At 39.0% G+C, this 13,009-nt stretch overlaps 1 pseudogene; it reads right to left on the bottom strand.

Annotated features, from left to right (window-relative positions):
* Window positions 1-631: 631 nt before the first annotated feature.
* LOC136171326 (U2 spliceosomal RNA) lies at window positions 632-768 on the bottom strand (annotated as a pseudogene).
* Between the last annotated feature and the right edge of the window lie 12,241 nt (window positions 769-13,009).

Here is a 13,009-nt window from a genome sequence, read left to right as displayed (position 1 = left end):
CTAACATCTCTAGCTTTAATGCTACTTTGAGCACACTGCTGCTTTATATCAATCAAGAAACCACAGCAATTATACCTTTTACATAACTGCCATCTCACCTCTCAGGATTGCTATAATGTTCAATACATAATCATACTAATGTACGTATTCAATAAAATACAGTCAACTTTTTTAAAAGATGGTAACTCTTCTGCATTAAATTAGTTCCCATGAGAGGAAGAGTTAAGGAAATCTATATCCGTACTCATGACTATAGCTAAATCTATAAATTTATCTATAAGTATATGGGTGGTAAAATGACTTTTTAATACATGTAACCAAAAGAAACATTTACATTTAAACAAAATTTTAATTCACTAGTATTAGCCCAATGTATAACAAACATTTAGTGCTTATTTTTCCTGTTTATGTTCTGTCAGCCTTACAGGTCAGATAAGTATTTCACAAAGTGTAGACTAAAAGCTTGTGAAAATTCTGCCAGGGTTTATTCAGAGTGTCAAGCACAAGATTACAGAGAGAGTAGATATCTCAAGGATGATCCATGGGAAAAAGAAAACATGTGTTTTATTTGTGGAGGAAGTTGAAGGGGTTTTCTTTAAGAAGCCACAATGTTGGGTATAAATTATAAATTTATAGGTCTTTTAAAATTTGGCATAATTAAAAATAAATTATGTCAATCACACACTTTAACAAATGGAAAGTTTTCATTTATGTATGGCATCTTTCCTTTTTCTACACTTGATCTTAGCCAAAAGGCCGAGAAGCGATCTTTCTTTGCTTTTTCTTAGCAAGTGTGCAATATATTTTCCTGTTGATTCAATTTTTATAAATCTTCAAATTCTAAAACATATTTCTTTATATAGTTCTGTGATGGTATTTGTGCTCCTGTCTAATTTTGCAGACCAAACTAGGCATGTGCAGGCAGAAACACTCAAGATCTGGAAGTCCTAGTCACTCTCACTGTAAATACTGAAGGCATTGCAGAGCACAAGGTCAGGGATGCTTGCCTCAGAACTAGAAAATCCCCATCTTCTAGAACTTTTATAATTTTTAAAATAATTTTAATGTTGGCAACAGGACACATGGTATCTTTTTCTTAGCTTGTCTTTACATGCCTTTCTGGTTTCCTCATTGGGATATGTCATACTGTATGTCTGTCCCTCTGTGTCTATAAGTGAAGTCGCTTAGTCGTGTCCAACTCTTTGCGACCCCATGGGCTGCATCCTACCAGGCTCCTCTGTCCATGGGATTTTCCAGGCAAGAGTAGTGGAGTGGGTTGCTATTTCCTTGGGTTTAATAGAAGTATGTAACATGTAGTTTGTTATAGTATTAAATTACTATTAAATAATATATATATTTATACATGAAGCACTTGTAGCATGTCTAGCACACAGTCAATGCTATTGATATATGTGTTTGTTATCATTCTCTCTTTCTCACTCACACACAGACACACATGCACACAATGTCTTTAATAGTTATCTCTAGAAATGATGTTCCATACTCATTATTTCCTGCATCAAGTTTGTGCAGCATTTGAAAGTGGTAGATTAATCTTACACCTCTCCAGTTTTCATTAAAAAGAAAGTGCATTTTAGATATATAAACAGCTTCAGATATTTAGATGATACCACCCTAAAGGCAGAAAGCAAAGAGGAACTAAAGAGCCTCTTAATGAATGTGAAAGAGGAGAGGGGAAAAGCTGGCTTAAAACTCAACATTCAGAAAACTAAGATCAGAGAATACGATTGCAGAGGAGTAGGTGGACATGGAGTACATCTCTCTTCACAGATGCATCAGGAATACACTTTCAGACACAGAAAATATTGCAGAACACCAGCTGAGAGTGGGCAGGAGTATCTGACCACCAGAAAAAAAATATATAGAACCATGCAAAACTTGGCAGGACAAAGGAAGTAGGTGGGGAAAGAGGACAGTGAGCAGGACTGGACTTGCATCTGGAGGATGAGGAAACTGAAGCAGAGGTCAGATCCCCACATTGGGGCAGCTATTTGGGACAGAGAAGCATTTGAGGTTGTTGGAGAGTGAAGCAGCTGATCTGTGACACTCTGAATGGAGTGAGAATCACACAGACAATGATTCCCATAGCCACATGTACCACGGACAGGGACGTAAGTCCTCGAGAAAGCACAGTGGCTGGGAGCTGGAACTTAGGGATGGAGAACAATCCCAGGGTGAGGTCTGCTGTTGACTGTGGGGGAGATGACCAAGGGGACGTGAGCGAGGAGACTGTGGAAGGAGATGCCTATGGAGGAAAACTAGGCAGCCGTGGAGGCAAGGCAATACTGCTCAGTCTAGCACAGGGGTGGGATCATCACTGTAGCCTCTCTCTTTCCCCACACAGCAGCTGAACAATAGAGAAAGAATCCAGAGAGAGTGGCCACGTAGTGCCTGACACAATGAGCAAGTGCCAGGCAGGCAGGCCCTTCTAAAACTTCTGCAAAAATTCCAAGGAAGGAACACTTGAAAACTCATTATATGAGGGCACCATCATCACCCTGATACCAAAACCAGATAAAGACAATACAAAAGAGGAAAATTAAGGTCAATATCACTAAATAAACATAGATATAAAAATCCTTAACAAAATTCTAGCAAACAGAATTAAACACCACATTAAGAAGATCATACACCATGATCAAGTCGGGTTTATCTCAAGTATGCATAAATTTTTCAATGTAAGCAAATGAATCAATGTTACACCATATTAACAAATTCAAACAAACAAACAAAACAACCCGATATGCTAATCTCAATAGATGGAGAAAAAGCCTTTGACAAAATTCAGCATACATTTATGATAAAAACTCTTCAAAAAATGGGCACAGAAGGAAACCACTCAACATAATAAAGGGACTATATGATAATACCACAGCAAATGTTCTCATTGGTGAAAAACTGAAAGCTTTCCAAGACAGGAACAAGACAAGTGTGCCCACTCTCACCACTATAATTCAATATAAATTTGGAAGTCCTAGCTATAGCAATCAGAGAAGGAAAAGAAATAAAAGTAATTGAGATTGGGTACCATACATTTGTTGTTGTTCAGTCACTCAGTCATGTCTGAGTCTTTGCGATCCCATGGACTGCAGCACACCAGGCTTCCCTGTCCTGCACTATCTCCTGGAGCTTGCTCAAACTCATGTCCTTTGAGTTGGTGATGCCATCCAATCATCTTGTCCTCTGCCATCCCCTTCTCCTGCCTTCAGTCTTTCCCAGCATCAGGGTCTTTACCAATGATTCTGTTCTTCACATCAGGTGGCCAAAGTATTGGAATTTCAGCTTCAGCATCAGTCCTTCCAATGAATTTTCAGGGCTGATTTCCTTTAGGATTGACTGGTTTTATCTCCTTGCAGTCCAAGGGGCTCTCAAGAGTCTTCTTCAATACCATAGTTTCAAAGCATCAATGCTTCGGTCTTCAGCCTTCTTTATGGTCCAACTCGTATCCATATATGCCAACTGGAAAGACCATAGCTTTCACTATACAGACCACTGTTGGCAAAGTAATGTCCCTGCTTTCTAATATGTTGTCTAGGTTGGTCATAGCTTTTCTTCCAAGGAGCAAATGTCTTTTACTTTCATGGCTGCAGTCACCATCTGCAGTGATTTTGGAGCCCCCCAAAATAAAGTCTGCCACTGTTTCCATTGTTTCTCCAAGTATTTGCATGAAGTGATGAGACTGGATGTCATCATCTTCATTTTTTGAATGTTGAGTTTTAAGCCAGCTTTTTCAATATCCTCTTTCACCTTTATTAAGAGGCTCTTTAGTTCCTCTTTGCTTTCTGCCATAAGGGTGATGTCATCTGCATATCTGAGATTACTGATATTTCTCCCAGCAATCTTAATTCCAACTTGTGCTTCATCCAGCCTGGCATTTCACATGATGTACACTGCATAGCAGTTAAATAAGCAGGTTGACAATAAACGGCCTTGATGTACTCCTTTTCCAATTTGGAAACAGTCCATTGTTCCATATCTGGTTCTAACTGCTGCTTCTTGACCTGGATACAGAAAGCTTCTGTAAAGTGCTCAGGCATTGCCATCACTTTAAGAATTTTGCCAATTTGTTGTGACCCACTCAGTCAAAGGCTTTAGCGTAGTCAATGAAGCAGAAGTTTTTCCGGAATTCTCTAGCTTTTTCTGTGATCCAATGGATGTTGACAATTTGATCCCTGGTTCCTCTGCCTTTTCTAAATCCAGCTTCAACATCTGGACATTCTCAGTTCATACACTGTTGAAGTCTAGCTTGGGGAATTTTGAGCATTACTTTGCTAGCATGTGAGATGAGTGCAATTGCCTGGTAGTTTGAGCATTCTTTGGCATCGCCCAACATTCTTTGGGACTGAAATGAAAACTGACCTTTTCCAGTCCTGTGGCCCCTGCTGAGTTTTCCAAATTTGCTGGCATTCTGAGTGCAGCACTTTCACAGAATCTTCTTTTTAGATATATAATAGTTCAGCTGGAATTCCATCACCTCCACTAACTTTACTCCTAGTGATGCTTCCCAAGGCTCACTTGACTTTGCACTCCAAGATGTCTAGTTCTAGGGGAGTAATCACACCATCATGGTTATCTGGGTCATTAAGATTCTTTTGTACAGTTCTATGTATTCTTGTCACCTCTTCTTAATATCTTCTGCTTCTGTTAGGTCTATACCATTTCTGTTCTTTATCATGCCCATCTTTGCATGAAATGTTCCCTTCAGTTCAGTTCAGTTCAGTTGCTCAGTCATGTCTGGCTCTTTGCAACCCCATGAACTGCAGCATGCCAGACCTCCCTGCCCATCACCAACTCCTGGAGTTTACCCAAACTCATGTCCATCGAATCAGTGATGCCATCCAACCATCTCATCATCCATTGTCCCCTTCTCCTCCTGCCCTCAATCTTTCCCAGCATCAGGGTCTTTTCAAATAAGTCAGCTCTTCACATCAGGTGGCCAAAGTATTGGAGTTTCAGCTTCAACATCAGTCCTTCCAAAGAACACCCAGGACTGATCTCTTTTAGGATGGACTGGTTGGATCTCCTTGCAGTCCAAGGGACTCTCAAGAATCTTCTCCAACACCACAGTTCAAAAACATCCCCTCTTCTGTGTTCAGCTTTCTTTGTAGTCCAACTCTCTCATCCCTTTGCATCTTTAATTTTCTTGAAGATATCTCTAGTCTTTCCCATTCTATTGTTTTCCTCTATTTCTTTGCACTGATCACTGAGGAAGGCTTTCTTATCTCTCCTTCCAAAGAACTCTGCATTTACATGGGTATATCTTTCATTTTCTCCTTTGACTTTTGCTTTTCTTCTTTCTCAGCTATTTGTAAGTCCTCCTCAGTCAACCATTTTGCCTTTTTGCATTTCTTTTTCTTGCAGATGGTTTTGATCACTGCCTCCTGTACAGTGTTATGAACTTCCATGCATAGTTCTTCAGGCATTCTATCAGATCTAATCCCTTGAATGTATCTGTCACTTTCATTGCACAATTGTAAGGGATTTGATTTAGGTCATACCTGAATGGCCTAAGGTTTTCCCCTACTTTCTTCAATTTATGTCTGAATTTTATAATAAGGAGTTCATGATCTGAGCCACAGTCAGCTCTCAGTCTTGTTTTTGCTGATTATAGAGCTCTCCATCTTCCAAGAATCTATACATAGAATACATACTATACATAGTAAACTCTAAAGATGCTATCAGAATATTAATAGAGCTAATCAGTGAATTTAGCAAAGCTGCAGGACACAAAATCAATACACAAAGTCACATACACATAAGTATATGTATTCATACATACTAAAAATAAAAAATCAAAATGAAAAATTTGGAATCAATCCCATTCACCATTGCAACACAAATAATAAAATATCTAGAAACAAACCTATGTAAGGAGACAAAAGAGGTTTATAAGAAAACTGTAAAACACTGATGAAAGAAATCATAGATGACATATACAGATGGAGAGAATTCCGTGTTCCTGGGTTGGAAGAATCAATGTTATGAAAATGACTATACTACCAAATGCAATCTGCAGATACAACATGATCCAAACCAAATTACCAATGGCATTTTTCACCGAACTACAAGGAAAAATATCACAATTCATATGTGAATACAAAAGACCCTGAATAGCCAAAGCAATCTTGAGAAGAAAGAATGGAGCTGAAGGAATCAATCTTCCTGACTTCAGACTATGCTGCAAACCAAGAGTCATCAAGACAGTACAGTGCTGGCACAGAAACAGAAATGTGGACCAAGGGAGCAAGATAGAAAGCCCAGAAATAAACCCACACACCTATGCATATCTTATTTTTGACAAAGCTGGCAAGAATGTACAACGGTACTAAGAAAGTCTCTTCAATAAGCACTGCTGGGAATACTGGACAACTATGTATAAAAGAATGAAATTAGAACACTTCCTAATGCCATACACAAAGATAAACTCAAAGACCATATGTAAGACCAGAAAGTATAAAACTCTTAAAGGAAAACATAGAACACTCTTTAACATAAATCACAGCAGGATCTCTATGACCCACCTCCTAGAGTAATGGAAATAAAAACAAAAATAAAAAAGTGGGATCTAATTAAACTTAAAAGCTTTTGCACAGCAAAGAAAACTATAAACATGGTGAAAAGATAATCCTAAAAATGAGAGAAAATAATAGCAAATGAAACAACTGACAAAGGATTAACTTCCAAAATATATAAACAGCTCGCACAGGTGAATACCAAAAACCAAAACAAAAAAATCCACAAAAAACAAACAACCCAATCAAAATGTGGGGAAAAGACCTAAACAGACTTTCTCCAAAGAGGACATACAGATGGCTAACAAACATAGGAAAAGATGCTCAACATCACTCGTTATTAGAGAAACACAAATCAAAACTTCAATGAGATATCACCTCACACCAGTCAGAATGGCTATCAGCAAAAAATCTACAGATAATAAATGTTGGCAAGGATGTGGAGAAAAGAGTATCCTCTTACACTGTTAGTGGGAATGTAATTGTTAGAGGGAATGTAAATTGATACAGCCATTATGGAAGACAGTATGGAGATTCCTTTAAAAATCTAGGAATAAAACCACCGTATGACCCAGTAATACCATTTCTAGGTATATACTTTAAGGAAACCAAAATTGAAAAAGACACACGCACCTAATGTTCACTGCAACACTATTTACAATAGCGAGGACATAGAAGCAACCTAGATGTTGATCAATAGATGAATGGAAAAAGCATCTGTGGCACATTTATATAGTGGAATATTATTCAGCTATAAAAAGGAACACATTTGAATCAGTTCTAATGAGGTGGATGAACCTAGAGCCTATTAGTAAATCAGAAAGAGAAAAACAAACATCATATATTATCACATATACATGGAATCTAGAAAGATGGTATTAATGAAATTATTTGCAGGGCAGCAATGGAGGTACAGACATAGAGAACAGACTTATGGACATGGGGGCGGGGGAGGAAAGAGAGGGTGGGATGTATGGAGAGAGTAACTTGGAAACATATATTACCATATATAACATAGACAGCCAATGGTAATTTGCCGTATCACTCAGGGAACTCAAACTTGAGCTTTGCAATAACCTACAGTGTGGGAGGTAGCAGGGAGTTTCAATTGAGAGGGCACATGTGTATACCTATGGCTGATTCATGCTAATATATGGCAGAAACCAATACAATATTGTAAGCAAGTATCCTTGTATTAAAAATAAATTTGAAAAATCCTAATATCATGGCATATGGTCCTACCATCCATGGCAAATAAATGGGGAAGAAGTTGAAACAGTGGAAGACTTTATTTTCTTGGGCTGTGGAAAGTGACTGAAGCCACAGAATTAAAAGACACTTGTTCCTTAGAAGAAAAGTTGTGACAAACCTAGACAGAGATACCACTTGACTGACAAAGGTCCATATAGTCAAAGCTATGGTTTTTCCAGTAGTCTTGTATGGAGTGAGAGTTGGACCATAAAGAAAACTGATCACAGAAGAATGGATGCTTCCAAACTGTGATGCTGGAGAAGACTCATCAGAGTCCTTGGAGAGCAAGGTGGTCAAACCTGTCATTCCTAAAGGAAATCAGCCCCGAATGTTCACTGGAAGGACTGATGCTGAAACTGAAGCACAATACTTTGGCCACCTGATGGGAAGAGATGGCTCATCAGAAAGACCCTGATGCTGGGAAAGACTGAGTGCAGGAGGAGAAGAGAGTGACAAGAGGATGAGATGGTTGGATGGCATCACCAGCTCAATGGACTTGAGTTTGAACAAATTGTGGGAGATAGTGAAGGTCAGGGAAGCTAGGCAAGCTGCAGTTCATGGGGTCACAAAGCATTGGACACAACCTAGCAGATGAACAACAACAAATTAAATATATATGACAATCATCCTCATGACTTTTGGTCCCAGATGGAAATAACATATTTCAATATATTTCAATACAAACTGTACTAATGATTAGTGAAACTTTTCTTTAGAGCATTAGAATTGACAGTTAAATAATGGGGAAAAATGTATTCTGGCATATCTGAAACTGTTAACTGTACAACAGAACATAAACTAATTTCTTTTTAAATGAAATTTGCAAATAAACTGTGAACGAGTTAGCATTGCCACTGCTTCCATCAAAGAGAGGTATATGATTACTGTTTATGATATTGTTATTTTTCCTTTTTCTTGTATTAATTTAGTCTTTATTTTTGTTTAATCAGATAATGAATATTTTACATGTTCATCAGTCTGTCTTCCTGCTAATATAAGTTTACAGATATGTTCTCAGCTCTTCACAAAATGGAATATTTTAGACAACTCAATGTGATGATTCCAGAATATGTTAGGAGAGAACGTAAATATTTGAGGAAAATAAATAGTAACCTGAAGCAGACTACTTGGGGGGCCTACAATTATGTGGGTAACTCTTTCCCCTGGTTCTTTTTACTTTTCCAGAATATTTATGCATTTTGCTTCTGGCTAAGCATGGCAGTAGAAGAGCCAAAATTCAATAAGAAAAATTTTTCCTCTGTTTTTTCTTTTTTGGCTTCTGTAACAGCAATAAATTCAGAGATACCAGATATATTAAGATAACATATTTTCATTAGATTTCTAACCCAACTGTATATCCATGTGGTTCAGATAAACCACATTAATATATACAGATCTGAGATACTTGTCATAACCAAACTGATCTCTAGCACATTGGAGTATTATTCATCCTGAGAATGAACCACATCCATGCCTAAAAAAAACAAACCTCAGCTTTTAATTTGGAGTGTGGAGAGTTTGGGAGCTCTTTTTCAGTTTGTTTAAAGCTAACTTGAGCTAGGGCACACTCCTTCTTCTAGATCTTTCCTTGGCACTGCAGTAAAAATTAAGAGGCCAAGTCATTGTCTCTGGTAAGTTGTCCTGGGTTACGGTATCTCAATATTGACTAGTTCTTTTTCAGGTTCTTGTAAGAATTGAAGTTTTCCAAACTTCTCGCCCAATTTTCTGAACCAGGTGTCTGCATGGTTCTATTTTGAGTGTCTATCCCGGTGGTCATCTTATACGACCCTGTCCCTAGCAACCTAAGGTTCCACACCCATTTCCAATCAAACAGTAGCCTATGTCATAGTTTAAGCCTTCTTAAAAAAAGTAAAAGGACGCTGAAGTACAAAAAAAAGACTTCTACTTGAGTTTTGTTTTGAAGTTTTCAAAACTGTAACTAGGGCTTAGGAATGAGGGCTAAAAATGGTAAGGCTGATTCTATAGTCACATATTCTTTTTATTCCAAAGCTCATGAGCATATTCTCTAAGCTGTTGCTTTTGCTTGAGTTTGTGTATCTTCTTCTGTAAATACAAGGAAATAGTTCTCTGACCCTAATTCCAGAATGGAAACTTGCAAGGAGTGGCCTTTTAGACACTGTCTAATGCCTCACCAAAGAAGCAGTACTTAGCATGAATCCATTGCAACTGTGTTCCCCTCTTCTCTTTGGGTATTCAGAGGGCTAGACTACTCAGTTAAGAAATAATATGAATGAACCAGAACTAAATATTTATGTTCTGCTATGTCCATCATTCCTGTCTATTTGAAAAATCTCCCTTTACATACCTCTGTCCGCTCTACTCAGTTCAGCCTCATAGAAAAAAAGAATAACAGATCCCATTCTGGCCACCTCCCCTAGACTCTCAACACTTTGCCTCCTGTAAACAGGCATCTTGCTTAGAGGAAGCCTACAATATGTTTTGGAGCACATGTGACATAATTGATATATGGGCTACATAAAATAAACAGTAAAAACACTGGTATACAATTATGAGGATCACAGTCTGAATGATTTCTCTTCATTGCTAGACTAAAAATTTGGACATACTTTAGTATGAAATGAGGGTCGACTCATTTTTGGATTGGTCAAAGTGGTGTTTTAGAAAACTTTTTCTAACAGCATCAAAGTAGCAGAAAAGACAAGTGGCCACTTCAACATTAGACAGTGTAAGTGGGAATGGATACAAGAAAGTGACTTTGAAAATTAAACAGCTTTGGTGTGAGTCTATAAGTCTAGAATATGAATTTACTATCCTTTGGCAAATTTAGGGAACTTACATTTTTAAGAATTAAAAAGAAAAAATGACTTATGAGTCATTTAGTAAGAAAAAAGTACTACCTAAAATTGCAATAAAAGTGGAGGCCAAATACGACTCAAAAAAATTAAAAAAATAATTGAAAAGAAACTCAAAGTGCCAACTGGCACACAAATGGGAGGAAATTGCTCAAGTTGGTGAGTGAGAAAATAGGGATGATGAATTAGCTGAGGTTTGGTCACCACAGGACTTGCTAGAACATTTCAAGAATGTTGTGAATATTATATGCAAGAGCTTATTAAGAATATTTACAACCTTATATATAAGCATTACCTAATCATTGATACATCTATCAAATCACAGTTACAGATTGTTTACCATACACACTGATATAATAGAGTTTAGAAATAAAATATAGACAAATTTATGAATGCCATTTCATATTACTTAATTTTCAGTATATTGGGTAAGAATACCTGTCATGTGAATTTCATCAATTTTAGAGAAGATATGACATCTTTTAAAATACCTATACATCTAAGTATATTGTTTAAAAATATGTTCTTGAGACTCTCTTGTCTCTATGTAACTACCCTGCAAATGTGCAGACACACACAAACTGTACAATTATCAACTTCTCAAGGGTAGGAATCATTAATTTTAATTTTTAATTCTAAGAACCTAATTGTTTTGCCTAGCACTGGGTACATTTGCCAGAAAATAGTAATAAACTACATCCGTTGCATGCGTGCTAAGTCGCTTCAGTCACGTCAGACTCGTAGGACACTCTGGACTATAGCCCACCAGGCTCCTCTGCCCATGGGGCTTTCCAGGCAAGCATACAGGAATGGGCTGCCATGCCCTCCTCCAGGGGATCTTCCAGACCCAGGAATCAAATGCAAGTCTCTTTATCTCCTGCATTGGCAGGCAGGTTCACTACCACTAGTGTCACCTGGGAAGCCCTAAACTACATCCCTTACCTTGTCCAAGAAAAAGCATAAATACTGTTTATAAGCAATAGTTCTTGGGTCTTTAAAAATGAAACTTTTTCCTCTAAGTATCTCCATGTAGAAAGACCTATACTTTTACTTGTAAGTCCTTAATAAAACATGAAGACATTATAATGTTCCAGTTACCAAGATGATCTTTATTTTTTATTGAAGTATAGATAATTTACAGGTATATAACAGAGTCATGCCATATCTTTGCAGACTGTACTCCATCATAGCTTGTAATTCCTGTGCTATATAGGTTCAGTTCAGTTGCTCAGTTGTGTCCAACTCTTTGCGACCCCAGGGACTGCAGCACGCCGGGCTTTCCCAGGCTCGTGGGGACCCTGGAGGCGCCAAGCGTTCAGGGACAAGGACCGCCCCCACCGCAGCAGTTAGGACCCATGAGCAGCTTTCTTCCAGCCTCTTGGAGCTGGCGATCAGAGGCCTCTTTGGCCAGTCTGTCTCTACAGTTCTGTCTCCTCAGGCACTTGGAGGGCTCCCTTGCCTGGGGTCCTTCTCTGTGTTCAGTACATCAGGCACATGAGGGCCCCCCCGGCTGGGATCCTGCTCTCGATCTGTGTGTCAGTCACTTAAAGGAGCACCCTGGGTGGGGTCCTGCTCCGTAGTTCAGTTCTGCAGGCTTTCGATGGGCCAGCCTCAATTGTTCAGCTGCCGCCCATTCTGGCGTGTGGGAAGAGAGAGCCTATGGTGACGGCGCCACCCCCTAGGCGTGACTCAGCAGTATCGCCTTGCTTCCACGGCTGCCTGGTTTTCCTCCACAGGCATTTCGCACCAGTCTCCTCCCTCACATCCCCTTGATCCATCTCTCCACAGTCAACAGCAGCCCTCGCCATGGCATTGCGCCACGATCCTTAAGTTCCAGCTTGCTGCTGCTTCGCCTTCCAGGGGACCTGCATCCCTGTCTGGGGTATGTATGGCTGTGGCAAGAACTATCTGATTCTCATTCTATTTAAGCTACCACAGACTAGCTGTTTCACTCTTAGCCTTAAATGTTTCACCTCTGACTCAGACAGTTGCCGTGATGTGGGCATCAGACTCCTGCTTCAGTTCCCCCAGCTGCTGAGGGCAGGTTCAGTCCTACTAACACTCCTGTTTTTTCCCCCTAGTTGCTTCATCCTACCAAGTTTTGCATGCTTCTGTATATTCTTTTCCTCTGGTCAGGTGCTCCTGTTCGTGCTCAGCTGGTTTTCTACATGTACTTCTGTGTCTGAAGATGTGTTCCTGATGTATCCATGAAGAGAGATGTACTCCACATCCACCTACTCCTCCACCATCTTGTTCTTCCCCTCTGTTTATTTTTTAGTGGGGAGGCTGTGTATCACTGTAATGTGGTCCTCAAGATACAGGGCCTTTCCTTTACAGACATGGTGATTTGTCTATATGGCAGAAGTATTGGTAAATTACCCAACTGAGTGA

This window comes from Muntiacus reevesi, chromosome 6 (genome assembly GCF_963930625.1).
Source record: "Muntiacus reevesi chromosome 6, mMunRee1.1, whole genome shotgun sequence".
NCBI lineage: Eukaryota > Metazoa > Chordata > Mammalia > Artiodactyla > Cervidae > Muntiacus > Muntiacus reevesi.
This window is presented reverse-complemented; position numbering and strand designations above follow the sequence as displayed.